This window comes from Rhincodon typus, chromosome 5, assembly GCF_021869965.1.
Source record: "Rhincodon typus isolate 14 chromosome 5, sRhiTyp1.1, whole genome shotgun sequence".
NCBI classification, from domain to species: Eukaryota; Metazoa; Chordata; class Chondrichthyes; order Orectolobiformes; family Rhincodontidae; genus Rhincodon; species Rhincodon typus.
In genome coordinates this window covers 35,728,124-35,742,667 of record NC_063336.1, presented here as the reverse complement: position 1 = coordinate 35,742,667, position 14,544 = coordinate 35,728,124, and the positions used below count along the sequence as shown (strand labels likewise).

The window sequence follows — 14,544 nt, the reverse complement described above, 5'->3', positions numbered from 1 at the left end:
TCAGTTCTGAGGAAGGGTCGCTGGACCCGAAACGTTAACTCTGTTTTCTCCTTCACAGATGCTGCCAGACCTGCTGAGCTTTTCCAGCAACTTTGTTTTTGCTCTTGGACTATAACCTGGTGTCACGTGACTTCTGACTTTGTCCACCCCAGTCCAATATCAGCACCTCCATATCATGGCCCTTATTTTATGCCATCTTGCGTACTCTTTTCCCCCTCCAATGCTCCGATGAATCACAGGCTGCACTGATGTTACCCAGCAGGGTAATGAAACGTCTGCGGAACAACAAACCACAACGCTGTTACTATGCTCTAGATCAAGGGGTGTTAAAATGCAAAATGGGAACCAGAAGGGGAAGCCTAGAGACAGAGTTTAGTTACAATGCAGTAGGAAGGGCCCTCAGGCAAGATTCTTGAGGAGTGACATTACCTCTGCCATCCTCCTTGACATCGGCCATTCTGCAACATGGATTGCGTCCACTCACCAAGGCTTTGTGGTTATAAACAAAATGCACCTTACACACAAGTATAAGGGATTCACAACAGTGAACATTTGCAATTGTATCAAAGAGGTGCTATTAACAATGGATCTGATGACAGCAAATTTTTAATGTCTACAAATTGACAGTATTCTTACCTGGTCCACGTTACCACAACTTCACCATTCCTCTTGATGATATTTTTAGCGGGAAGACTGGTTGGTGGTGACTTGGCTGTAGACTGGGAAGGACTTCCCATTGCTTTCTTTGAAGAAGTGACTACTGTTTTACTGGTGAAAGCTTTCTTAGCTGAAGATGAGGATGTTTGTTTGCGTTTGCTTTCTTTGTCTTTGCTCTTGGTGCTTTTAAAAAGCTCATTCTCTTTTCGTGGTCTTTTCACAGTGGAATCTGCTTTCACATTACACTTCCTCTTCCTGCTACTCAAAGCACCACGGTCGGAAACAGTTTCTGTACACGTTGCCGCGGTCAATAGGACACCCTCATCATTGTCACTGGGAGTTTTGAGTGAAGGCTCCACATTTATGTGCTTTTCGATTGATGGTCGATCCTCCTCAGAATGAGGCAGTTTTACGTCTGCATCTATTCCCAACTTTTTGCTGTTATCTTCTGGACGTCTTACAGTTAAAGACTGATCATGACTCGATTCCAGCAGTGTCCGATCCTGACCAAGCACTTCACCCCCACTGCTGCAGGACGCTGCGGTCTTACTGACCGTCTCTGTGCCAAGGTCATTGTTTGGTTCCAGCTCAAATCCCAAGTTCTCTTCTGCTGCCACAGGTGAGCTTTGCCGAGTAGATTTGCTGCCAGGGGGCCTGCATCTAATCTTAACAATGAAATGATCGTTTGATTTTTCCATTACAACTGCCTGCATTGGGGGATGGAGATGATACTGACAAGGGGAGGCTGAAGTCTGTTTGTTCCACATTGAAGAATTGCTTGATTGGCTGCTTGAATTATCCGAGTCCAATGCTAAGTGAATATCTTGCTCTGACGCATCCTCTTCATCGAGAAGAGCACTTTCACTGTAATGTGCAGTCAAAATTGCTTTACTTACTCCCTCATGCAAAGATTCCCCATTTTGAGATGTTAAGAAGCTGATCTGCCCATCTGATTTCAGAGGTGAGGGGACGGTAAGAGAAACCGCCAGATCCTCCACAAGAATAGAGGAAACAGAGGAACGTGCTTGCTGAACTGAGCTACTTTCAATTATCTTTTGGCTATTTGAATCTTCATGTGGACTGATCGCAGAATCTTTGGTTTGCATCACCTTATCTGGAATTTCCAGCATGCAACTTTCATCTAGAATGTCTAGATCAAGTGGTGGTCTTAACCCGACTGCATGTGTGTTTGGTGTAACAGGAGGCCAAGTAGCAGCATCCAGCTGGGACACAGGTGGAGGTTTCTCAGAATTGGAATCATTACTCAAAATCTGTGCTCCGATGTCAGGCCGTACCTTTTCTGGGACAGGCCAGGAATTACATTCCAATGTTGTAATCCCTTGGTCCAGGAGGTCTGAGCCCTGTAATAAACACTTGAATATCTCACCCATTTGTGCATCACTTACCAGGTTAAATGTGAGAGTGGAGGCCTGTTGTTCAGTTAGAATGCCAAGTTCAGTTTTATCATGGCAATCTTTCACAGTGTTGGAATTGGTTGGTGGATCGATCGAATTCACCTGATTCACTGACAGTTCATGTTTGCCTTTTGTGCTAGGGTCTTCTTCCTTGGGGATACCATTAGCTGAACATACTGCACTCTTCTTTGAATGTTTGTTTAATACCGGAGTTCCTTTCAGTTTCTTGTCAAGATTGGCTGGTTTATTTTTACCAGAGTTTTTTTTGCTTGACGAGTTATTTGTCAACGATGGCCTTGAAGAAGGGGGGGATCCCTTCAACTTTGGTAATTTGTTAAATTTGTCCTTGAACTGTTTAACCACTGTATTTTTCTTCTGTTTTTTGTTCAACTTCTCATTTTCCCTTTTCTCCTCTAAGGCCAATTCTAGACTTATACTCTCACAAGAGATAAACATCTCACGCACCTTTCCAAACATAAAATCAAATTGCTGGTCCACAAACAGCCACAGTTTTTCTTTCATGTTTGGGGCCTGCTGTGAGAAAATACTATTTACAATCCCATTGCACTTGGCTTGCAATAGGATGCTTTCAATTTCTGCACAGATTGAGGCCTTTAATGGCCGTCTGGATTTTGGAAAATTGGACCTTTTAACAACAGAGATGAAGTCGGCAGAAGCAATTTCAACTATCCGCTGAAACTTGTGGATTTCAAACTGTTTATGCAGCTTCATGTATTTTTTACGGATGGTCTTGCGAGCAACCATTAAGGCTCCCATCAAATTTGAGACTGATGACTTAATCTGATCTCTTTCCACGGAACTGGGGTTGAGAATTTCCACATCAGCATTTTGGTCTGAAGTCACCTTTTCTGATTTCCTTTGCTTTTTACTGCTCTTTATTTTAGTCATTGTCTCAGAGCAGTTTAGAGTAGACACTTCAGGATTTACCAATCTTGCTTCTTCTTTGGGTTTGCCTTTACATGGATTATGCTTCTCTTTGTTGCTCTCTTTCTCCATCTGCATGTTACTCACTGCTTTCTGCACTTCAGGTACAGATGCCTCCTCATCACTCACAATCTCTCCTTCTTCTATTTCTTCTGAAAAAGAATTCTCTAACAAAATCCCCAATACCTTTTCTCCTGTCTTGCACAATGGTTCCTGATTTTCTTTATTCAACTCTCGAGTGCAATTTCTTGAAGAACAATTACCTTGGAATTTCAGGGCAGAATCTAAATGAGGACAAATGTGCAAAGAAATTAAATAGAATTCATAATTCAAAAATAATTTGAACATCTCTTGCACTGATCCACACTCAAATGAAGTAGAATACAGAAAACCCTTTTCACCATGTCACGAAAATGAACAATTCACATCATGCTAACTTTAAATAACAATCTAGCATTTGATGGTAGGAACAGTTAAGAAATTCAATTAAAATTGCACCAAATTTTAAGCATGCATAAATCACACTTAGACATGCATGGGGTAAATTACTCAAGCTTTTCAAAATTAGCTGAACTAGTATCATTCCAGGAGAGATGGTCAGATGAGGACTTTCAGATCCATACGGAATTTCAGAAATCCAAGCACAGTTTTCTGTAGTGGTTGACTTCATGTAAATAGCTGCAAAAATATTGTCATTCATAACCTTGTTTCCTTTAAGATAATTGATATGTGCCTCTTTGAAAGTTAAGAAAGATGCTTTTCTGGGCATGTGTTAATATTTGACTAGATCCCTGGGACAGTGCTGTTGAGAAGGAGGCGGACAAAGCAGTTGGGTTGGCGGTGCAAGAGAATGAAGCAAGTTACAAAATAACCTCACACGGCTTCTAGAAGAACTTGTTCGTGGTGCAGTTCACATTACAGACATCACTTTCGGAACTTGAAGGAAAATCTAGTCACAAAGTCAATAATGTAGCAAGACAGGTAAAATTCCAATTTACATGACCAGCTCTCAGTCCAATAGAGAGTGTTGATCCCTCCAGCATGTTGTTTCAAAAAAAAAAGGATCTTTTGGGGAGGAAGTGACGGAACGAAGTGTGAAAAAAATCTCAAATCAACCTTTTAAAATCACATTTTTACAATGCTATCGAGGCAAAAGCCACCCTTCAATCTGTTTTAACTATAATGGAGGCTTGTTAGAATAATCTAATATTAATTCAATCATTCTGCACTCATCCCAGTTTCAAATATTTGTCCGTCATTAATAAATGTTTTAGTTAATACTTACTTGTCTGATCTCAAATTATGGAATTCAAGTGTCTTTCCACAATTGGCTTTGGACCACATCTATCTTTGGTTATCCAGTTTATCCTCTTATTGAGAAAACTTGATACGTTAGTTTTTCCTCAATCTCACGGCAATACTTGCATACTTAAAGATGACTGAAAAATTAATGTAATGCTATGTTGGTTCTATCATGATCAAGTTCAATTACACAGTCTGAACTCCCACTTCGTCCATCTACAGAAACGCAGTCAGCTTTTTGGCCATGGAGATTCTTCCAAACATTCTGCCAACACTTTCATTGTCAATTTCTTAAGCATTTCCTAAGGATTGCACATCTTCTGCTGGGTCAGTGCCTTCAATTTCTACAATTAGCATTGCACTTTCGGTCAGTTCATAAACTGATTCACTGACTGCCTCCATGGTCTGGCTTCTTTCAATGACCTGAAGAGCATACCATAACAGCTGAGTGACTTATCCACGGAGTACAGCTTAATGAGTCTAATTTCTATGGTTCTCATATTTGCGTTTCATCTCCTTACAGACTTTTGATAAACACATTTCAAAATATTTACAACGCCTCAGTCTCACTTTCACAGGTTCAGTCCTCAACACTCCAATGCCCCAACGGACCCTTTATTCTTACTTCTTCCAGGCCTTTAAAAATCCCTTGCAACTTACTTTAATCTTGTATCTGTGTTCTATTCTTCCTTTTCACTGCCTAATGGTGATTTCTATGCCCCTTGTGAATATATTGAATGCCGTTAACCCTAGGTTTGTACAGCAATGAAGGCAGCCGTTTGACCATAAGGTGTGGAGCTGGATGAACACAGCAGGCCAGGCAGCAGAGGAGCAGGAAAGCTGACAAGTTTCGGGTCTGGACCCTTCTTCAGAAATGGGGGAGGGGAAGGGGGCTCTGAAATAAATAGAGAGAGGGGAGGCGATGATAGAAGGTGGATAGTGAAGCAGATAGGTGGAGAGAAGACTGAAAGGTCAAGGAGGCGGAGATAAAGCCAGTAAAGGTGCGTATAGGTAGGAAGTGGGGGTGGGGGTTGGTCAGTGAGGTGGGAGAAAAGACGGCCAGGTCAAGGAGGCGGGGACGAGGACGAGAGTGGGTGCTGGTCTTGGGAGGAGGTCGGGGGGTGGGAAGATTTTGAAGCTTGTAAAATCTCCCCACCCCCGACCTCATCCCAAGACCAGCCCCTCTTCTCGTCCCCACCTCTTTGACCTGTCTGTCTTTTCTCCCACCTATACGCCTTCTATCATCGCATCCCCCTCTCTCTTTCAGAGCCCCCTTTCCCTCCCCCATTTCTGAAGAAGGGTCCAGACCCAAAACGTCAGTTTTCCTGCTCCTCTGATGCTGCCTGGCCTGCTGTGTTCAGTCAGCTCCACACCTTGTTATCTCAGACTCCAGCATCAGCAGTTCCTACTATCTCTGAGCCATTTGACCACGATGCTTTTGCTGGCTTTCTGAGAAAGCTGCCCACTAGTCTCACTCTCCAGGTCTCTCTACATAATAAAATTTTCCTTCGAATTTTTAAATCAAATCTCCTTCAAAGGGGCTATCTCCGAATTTGCTTCCACCAGTGTTCCAGCCAAGGCAGTTCAGATCACAGCTCACCAAATTAAATAAAATACTTATCTCCTCTCTATTTTTTGTCAGTTGTCTTAAATTTATGTCCTCTACTTAATAATACCTACCAGCAGAAACAGTTTAGCCCTACCTACACTGTCAATAGGTGTCAAATTATGAAAATCTCTTGTACCGCTGCACATCTTAAGCCTTGTTGCTTCAAAGAAAACAATTCCAGATGCTCTTATCACCCTGATTCTAAGGGTGAAAAATGAATTACAGAAGGAAAGGAACAGGACTAAAATAAAAAATCAGTCTAAGTCAAATGGATGTGCTTACCACACCGCACAACTACTATACACTGATCAGATAAATAAAGCAAATGTTTTACAGCTGGTTAGCAACTTTCACTTTTCAGACAAAGTGACAGGATTGTTAGCTGAACAAAATAACAATTTGCATTAGTCTGTATTTTGTTAAAAATACCTTCCTGCCAATCCTCAATTATGTATGAAAGGAGGAAATGCTTCTAACGATTAAAAGTACACAAAGAACACTTACCTTTGTGGTCAACATCCTTTTCCTTTTGGGTACCTGCGGTCTCTAATGTTGAAGGTCTAATAGGCCGTAAGGGGCTGGTTAATGGACTGATAGGTTCTGGTATACACCCTATGTAGGTAAAGTCAATGCTTTGAATGGAGTTTTCTTCCTGGTCTTCAGCTATACAAAAGTTTTTAACAGGTGTTTTGTTGAAAGTTGAAAAAGAATCCACAGTACTTCCATTTGGCTGCTGCAATTCACAACTAGTGAAGCCTACTTCTGAATTCCCAGTCCATGCTTCAGTAGCTGCTGTCTTGACATCCACAGGCTGCCCTGAATCTTCAGGTTTCCCAATAACATTCAGAGATCCAATCTTCTCATTGTTGACTGCGCCATCAAGTTCAATTAGACAATGTGAACTCCCATTTGGTCCATCTATAGAAACACTGTTAGCTTCTGTAGGCCATGGAGATTTTCCATTCATTCTACCAACACGTTCATTGTCAACTTCTGAAGCATTTCCAACTGACTGCACATTTTCTCCTGGATCAGTACCTTTAATTTCTACAACTGGCATTGCACTTTCAGTCACTTCATAAATTGCTTCACTGACTACTTCCACGGTGCCCATGGTCTCTACAACAATTGGGGCCAACTTTTCAGAGTCATGCACGATGCAGTCATACTCCATGGGCTGGTCTGGAGCATTTTCTGCCAACATGACTTGAACCTCTTCCTCCTCTTCAACCTGAAGTGGCTCCTCCTGCCCGACTACATGTTCCACTGGTTTTGGAGTGTCCCGAGAAACATGGATCTCAGTTCCTGCCATGGGTAACTCAGTGGATTTGCAGCTTGTGTCCATTGCTTGTATCTCAGTCCCTCCCACAGGTAACTCAGTAGATTTGCAGTTTGTGTCCATTGCTTGTGCCTCATCAGATTGGTTAGAAATTTTCTCCAAAGTAAAGTTGGCCTCTGCAGACCCAGATGTCGTTTTCTCAGCCAATTCCATCAGTTCATCCTCATTGAGCAGCTGGCTGCACTGCATTTCATCATCTACTTCACAAAGGATAGTGGAAGGCTTTTTCACTGGAGAAACAGTAAGCTGCAATGTTTCCATAAAATGCAACTTGGGATCAGCGTTTCTTATTAAATTTTGTTCATCTGCGGTTAGCAAGTTAGCCATATTATCATCACAGACTGATTCTTCTATTCTCTTGGGCTTTTGATCCGCACAAGGTCTTTCGGTCACATTTCCATGACTCTCAGATGACTTGGTTTTGTCTTTTTCATCTCTATGCTTTCTTTCTCTTTTAGCACAATCCCCTCCATCCCTTGAAGAATGCCTAACATTGTTGTTTCTTCTATCTTTATGTTCAGATTTACTCTTTTCCTCTTTTCTAATTTCGTCTTTTTTTAGACTTCTGTTGTCATTTTTACTACTGTGTTTGCGATTGTCCTTGGATGTCTCGTGATCATTCACTTTTGAATGTTTATTTCTTCGATCTCCATTATCCTCAATGTTTCTTTCCTTTCCTGAATTCTTCCTCTCAATTTTCTGGTCTCGCCGTTCTCCAATCGTGTGCTCCGATGCTGCGCAACTGTTTCGCCTAGAATGTTTTTGAGGGCTTGCAGGTCTTGTCAGTTTGGAATAGTCTTTTGTTTTATCATGGCACTTTATTGGGTCTCTTTCCTTTTCAATTGCTTGGCCTCTCAATTTGTCATTTCTTTTCTTATCTTTGTCAACGTCCCTATTACATTTCTGATCTTTTCTCTGGTCCGTTTTCTGCTCTCTCTCTCTGGGGTCACTTCTTCTCGTGTCTTTCTCTTTATGCCTCTCCTCCTTTTCAGTTCTCTTGTCTCTTGCCTCTAGACTCTCTTTTGAACAGGTGAGAAGCTCATCTTGATTGAAGTGATGCCTCCTCTTTTCTGGAGTGTGACGGCTTGAGCCTCTGATTTCAGAATGTGGTCTCACACTGAGGGAGGTCTGCTCAACTTTATCAGTCTTTTCCAGAAAATTGGGTCCTTTAATCTTTTTCCGAAGGTTTGAAAGCTCAATGATAGAACTGTCTAACTTTTCAATATTTGTATGTTTACCCAAATGTTCACCATTTATTTTATCAACTCTTCTTCTCTCTTCACTCTGAGAGGGCCTCATTTTATCCATCACTGCATTGCTTCGATGGACTGGTTCTTTATCCGTGTGGGGGGAAATTTTACTAGAAGAATTCACGCACAGGACTGACTGGGAGTTGGAAAGAGAGTTTTTCAAATTACACTGTGCCTTTGGTTCTAAAGGTTTACTTGCACCTCGCAGTGATCCACCTTCCAAACAATCTCCCTCTTTGTTTAAAAGAGCAGCAGGCTGGCAGTGTGCAGGTCTGGACGGACAGTGAAGTATTGGACTGGAACATCTGTTATCAGTTTGTGGTGTAGTTGGAACGTTGAATGACCCAGGGGGATGATGGTGCTGCTTATGGTAACGACGGAGTCCTGGATTTCCAATCCAATTAAGTGACTCTCTGATTGAAAACAAAAAGAAACTGTTTATAAAGACAATACTCCATATTACCGATATAAAATGAACAACAGAAAGACAATGATCACACATAGGTAAAAAGTTAAAACTAAGATTTAGAAACTCATTACCCTTCCTACGCAACAAAGCAGATGTGATGGTGGTGTTGTTAAAAGAACATGGCTTAAAGGCTACTGGCTATTGTGGCTAATGGGCACAGCCACTTTTGCCACCATTTCCCTCGATGACAAACTAGCATCAACTGAGTAAATTAAACCTATAATCCAGGAAGATCCTCTGTTTCATTTGGGACTGCAGTGTCAGCATATTAATGGCAGTACAGGTGACAGCGCCAGAGGTGCTTCATGTCCCAGGTCAGAGGGCATGGACAAAGTAGAAGCAGTGGAATTTCATTGCTCATTCTTGTTCATGAATTATTACTGCTTGCATCTGTTTGCAGATTCCAGCTAGCAAGTCAACCATGAAGTCTGACCATCTGAGAAGGGATTTGAGGGCAACTGGTGCCTACAAGACAACCCTAGAGAAAAGAGTCAACACTGCAAAGAAATGTGAAAAGTGAAAGGCAAAAACAAATCTGGCTTTCAGTTTTGCAGTAGCAATGTTGGGTATCTTCAAAAGCCAGCGTCTGCTAGTTTATGTTTTTCTTTGCTGAGTACAACCCTTAGTAAAATGTATGCACCTGCCTGCTCTATTATGTAGTCCATTTAAAGCAGCTTGCCCCAAGCAGACAACATACGTTTCCACAGTGTTAAAAGGTTTATCGTCTGTAGGCCTAGCTCTCACTGACATAACAAGTTACAGGGAACAAAGTCATTCATTTTCAATGGCTTGCCAGGTTGGTTCTGTAGCACAATAACAACAGAATTTGAGCCAAGGTGTCAATGTTCCATGGCAAAATTGGAACTGTTAATATTACAGTTTAAAGTTGGTTTCAAATCAATAAATTCACAGAATATGAGACCAGGCTGCTCATTGTATTCATACCAACTCTTAGTCTAAGATAACATAAAACAAATCCCTCTGATCTCCTCTCACTTCAGAGACCTATATCCTTCGTGTCTTGAATATTTATCAGATTTTCCCTTAAAAGATACAATGAACTCTGCTTCAATCATTTTCTGTGACAACGCATCAAATGCTCCAATATTTGTGCTCCTAACATTCTCTCTATTTGATGTGGTTTTAAATTGATAACACTCATTGCCCGACCACTGAAAATAAGCTCTCCTTATTCAAGGTGTCAAAGCCTTAAATAATGCTGGACATATCTACAAAAGCTCCTCAAACTTCACTGCTTCAATGGAAATAGTGCCTGCCTCTTAACTGACAACGTGACTTAATGTTAACACCTCTCCAATTCAGAAGGTGGCCAAAGACTAAACATATCTAGTATCGCCAGTGGATTTACCAGGCCCTATGCAAACAAGAGCGTTTTCCCAGTCTGCCCAAAGCTAGTTCACAGCCAAGATCATTAAAACAAATTTATCAATTATTGCACTGCTGCTTGAGCTACATCATGCTTTCCCTTTTTAAACAGTCCCTACACTTGAAAAGTAATTAATTGGCTACAAATCACTTCAGGTTGTCCTGAGATTGTAAAATGCAACACTTCTTTCTTTTCTTCAGCTACTATGCTATCACATCCTGTTCTTGTCCACCTGCTTTTCACATCTCTGGATAATCCCTTGCTCTACAGTATACGTAGGGCAACTCAACCACTTTGTAATGTTTAAAAAGTAATAGCTCAAGCATCTGTAGCACACACAAACAGTTTTCCTTTTTATTTGATCTCAGTGCCTTCACTATTTTACCTTCTGTTAAGCCGATTAATTTCTTCATCCTTGCGGACAATTTCCAGACGAGCAGTTTTTATTAGAGCTGATATATTCTTCTTCAGCTGGGTATTTTCATTTGACAGGGTGGAGTTCTGTGAAGAAACAGAAGGGGGCACAATACTTTACAGCTCAGTTCATAATCGCACTGTAAGTGGTGGAATCATGTCAACTGTGTCCAACAGTACAGCTAGTAGACCACAACAATATACCAATCTGCCTCATATCGACAGTAAATAAAATGACATCCATTTGCTTTAACATAGGCATACTTAGTTCCCTTTTCCCATCATCTTCTGTGCGCTACTAGTCAGACCAACATGGACAAAGAAGGTTTTTCTTAGTTCACTGAACCAGATACACAGATCCCCACCTTGCCATTGTGGTGTTCAAGGCCTTCTTAAATCATCCAGAGTTTATGCCATTGTTCTTTATCAAAAAGTCCTTTTCCACAAATTGATCATTGTTTACATAACAAACAGCTTTGAAATATCTGTCCTAAATGTAAATTTGTATTAGTTTGAATCTGCGTTTCCTTATCTACCTGCTCTGTCCAGGTTGTATACCATTTCAATACGAAAACAAAACTTCCTCATCCTTACCTGGTCTGGCCTACATGTGACTCTAGACCCACACCAATATGGTTGATCCAATTACCTTCTGAACAATTGGGAAGGGCAATAAGTGCCAGCCAGCAGCAGTGACACCCCGTGAACAAATGAAGGAAATCCTTGTGAAAGTCCTTTTATTTTAAGCATTATGTTGCAACTAGCTTCATTTTCTAGTCACGATAGCTTAACTGCACAATCAGAGTTTGTATTGTCTTGGGGTGGGCCAGAGGAGGGGCTTTTCATATCTAGCACTATATCAAATATTTATTTGACATTTTCATATTGCTTATCTACTGGTTTAAGACATCAGTAATTGAGTCCAGTTTACTGTGCTACAGCACATATGTGAATGATGTACTGCAGTAACTCACTGTCTAGAAACCTCTACTGTTAAGGACAACAGCACCTATGTTATGCGATCATCACCTCAAAGCCAAATGCCTTCTGTTTTGGGATGCATATTGTTCCATTATTGCAACTGGGTCAAAATCCTAGAATTCTCAACACAACACCATTGTGAGAACATTATCTTCACAAGCATTTCAAAGCCAACCTTCATCATCTCAGGAAAATTAGTGACAAGCAATAAATGCATTCTTCCCAATATGGTCCACGCACTCAAACTGGATGAGAAAGATTTCCAGAAAGTCTTTGAATACTGAAGCTAGATACTCACACAGAAGGCTGGAACAAGGGACCAACATCAACGAGTTTCAAAATATGAAAATGATCAAAAATCACAGAAAGTGACTGAAGTTTTCTTTTGTCTCGAGCCATATTGTCCCATCTTTCAAAATAACAAGCAAAAACTGTGACAAATTCATGATTATCATGAAACAAATGGGATGATAACGTTCATCAATTACCTGGATTTGTACTTCATGCAGTTTTTTCAATAACTCTTCAACTTTTCTTTCTCTTTCAATGAACTTTTCATGAAACTGTCAAGATAAAAGTAAGTGGTACTGACATGTCTGCTCAAAGGCTCATCTTTTCATTGATCACTTACATTCTTGAAGATCATATTTCTTAACAGGACTTGTGCAAGGACAGATCAGAACAAGCAGAAATACTGCTTTCTGATACTGGCTTGAGAAAAAAGTTTACATGACAAAGTGACTCGGTTTTCAGCTCTAGAAAACAGCCGCGAGATGCTACAATGACAGCCCAAATGAGATTGGAGAAGAAAACAGTCAGTAGCTTTGAAAGAAATTTTTTTTTTTTTGAAAAGCTAAATGAGGATTCGGAGGTCCAATGAATCTGTACAGGGTTCCTCAGGACAGACTAAAATTGACCTCTATGATATTGCCAAGACATAAAAGGCCACTTTGATTCAATCTTCATTACTGCCGAAGATGAGCTTTTTACACATCATACAGCTGATTCTGGGGTTGTATTTATTTTGACATTTACACAAGTAACAATGGCCGGAACAAGTTTTCAAAACTGATTGGGTTGCTGATCCTGACAACATTTTTGGTTGATGCTCAACTAAATTGAGCCTGATTCCAGCAAACAGCTTATTTGTACATTTAAAAACCAAAAGAACTGCGGATGCTGTAAATCAGGAACAAAAACAAAGTTGCTGGAAAAGCTCAGCAGGTCTGGCAGCATCTGTGGAGGAGAAAACAGAGTTAACGTTTCGGGTCCGGTGACCCTTCCTCAGAACTGATGGTGGCTGGGAAAACGTCAGTTTATATGCAGAAAATAGGGAGGTGGGTAGGGTAGGGAGTAAACGATAGGATAGAGCCCAAAGAGAGAGAAAGACAGTTGGACAGACAAAGGAGTTGCTAACGATCAGGCTGGGAGGGTGAATAGTTGTTAACTTAGTCACTAACAGTCCCCATTAACAACTATTTACCCTCCCAGCCTGATCGTTAGCAACTCCTTTGACTGTCCAACTGTCTTTCTCTCTCTTTGGGCTCTATCCTATCGTTTACTCCCTACCTCACCCACCTCCCTATTTTCTGCATATCAACTGACGTTTTCCCAGCCACCATCAGTTCTGAGGAAGGGTCACCGGACCCGAAACGTTAACTCTGTTTTCTCCTCCACAGATGCTGCCAGACCTGCTGAGCTTTTCCAGCAACTTTGTTTTTGTTCCTGATTTACAGCATCCGCAGTTCTTTTGGTTTTTATTGTGAAACAATGAGATGTGTTTGCCAGAATCAGGCAGTTTCCTACAGTTGAGATGTTAATATTTAGGGGCAATGGGTCCAAATTAAATTTGAAATATTTAAACCAGAGGTCAGGAGATATTCTTTCAGAGAGGTGCAATTGGTGGAATTTACTACTAGGGTTTCTGAATGAGCAGCGAATGGGTTAACATTCAAAGTTAGATTTCTTAGCTAAATAAAGAAATGATGATGTGGAGATGCCGGTGTTGGACTGGGGTGGACAAGAAATGATGGAGAGAGAGAGAAAGATTGAGGAATAGGGACTGTAAAACTGATTAGGATGATTTGTTCCAGGAAAGCATCAAGCGCAATAGGGACCGGTTGAGCTGAATTGCCTGTTTCAACTTTGTGACTTCAATGTCTTTCTGCTTCGGATCGTAGTGTAATCAAGTAGGACGTTAGGGAGAGACGTTGAATGATGAGGGTGTGGTCAGCCATGATGAAGCCTACAGAGAAGGTGAGGAAGAAGAATACAGAAGTTGCCCCATACTCTAAGGGTATCCTTTGTGGTTTTGATTAGGACAGCTTCAATAATGTGACAGAGCAGAAACATTAACGGAGGGATTGAACCATCTAGTTGCAGGAAGCATGGTTATTTGGAACTATGATAGTGTAAAATACTGCATGATGACTAGAAGATATAGATGATATTGTTGATGATATTGAATGATGGATGTGTAATGATTGTAACAAGGTCAACCAGCTGGGCCTCATAGAATATGAGTTCCCTGATTGCAACTAAATATGGTCCAATCAGGGAGCCCTGGCTGACAGATATAAACAGGAGTGTCAGACATACTGTTCACTGTGAGAGCTGGCTCTGAGGGAGCTGGATCAGTATCAAAGACTCTCTACATGTAAATAAAGGGTGACTTGGTGACGGGATACTGGCTTTTGTGGAGTTATTTCAGGATGTACATTAGTAACTCTTGAAGAATGTTCATTGTCATTTTATCCATGATGTGCACACTTGGAAC

At 41.1% G+C, this 14,544-nt stretch overlaps 1 protein-coding gene across 1 annotated transcript in view; it reads left to right on the top strand.

Moving 5' to 3' along the window:
* mdn1 (midasin AAA ATPase 1) overlaps positions 1–14,544 on the top strand; it is a 184,099-nt gene that overhangs the window by 5,619 nt on the left and 163,936 nt on the right. The window lies entirely within an intron of this gene.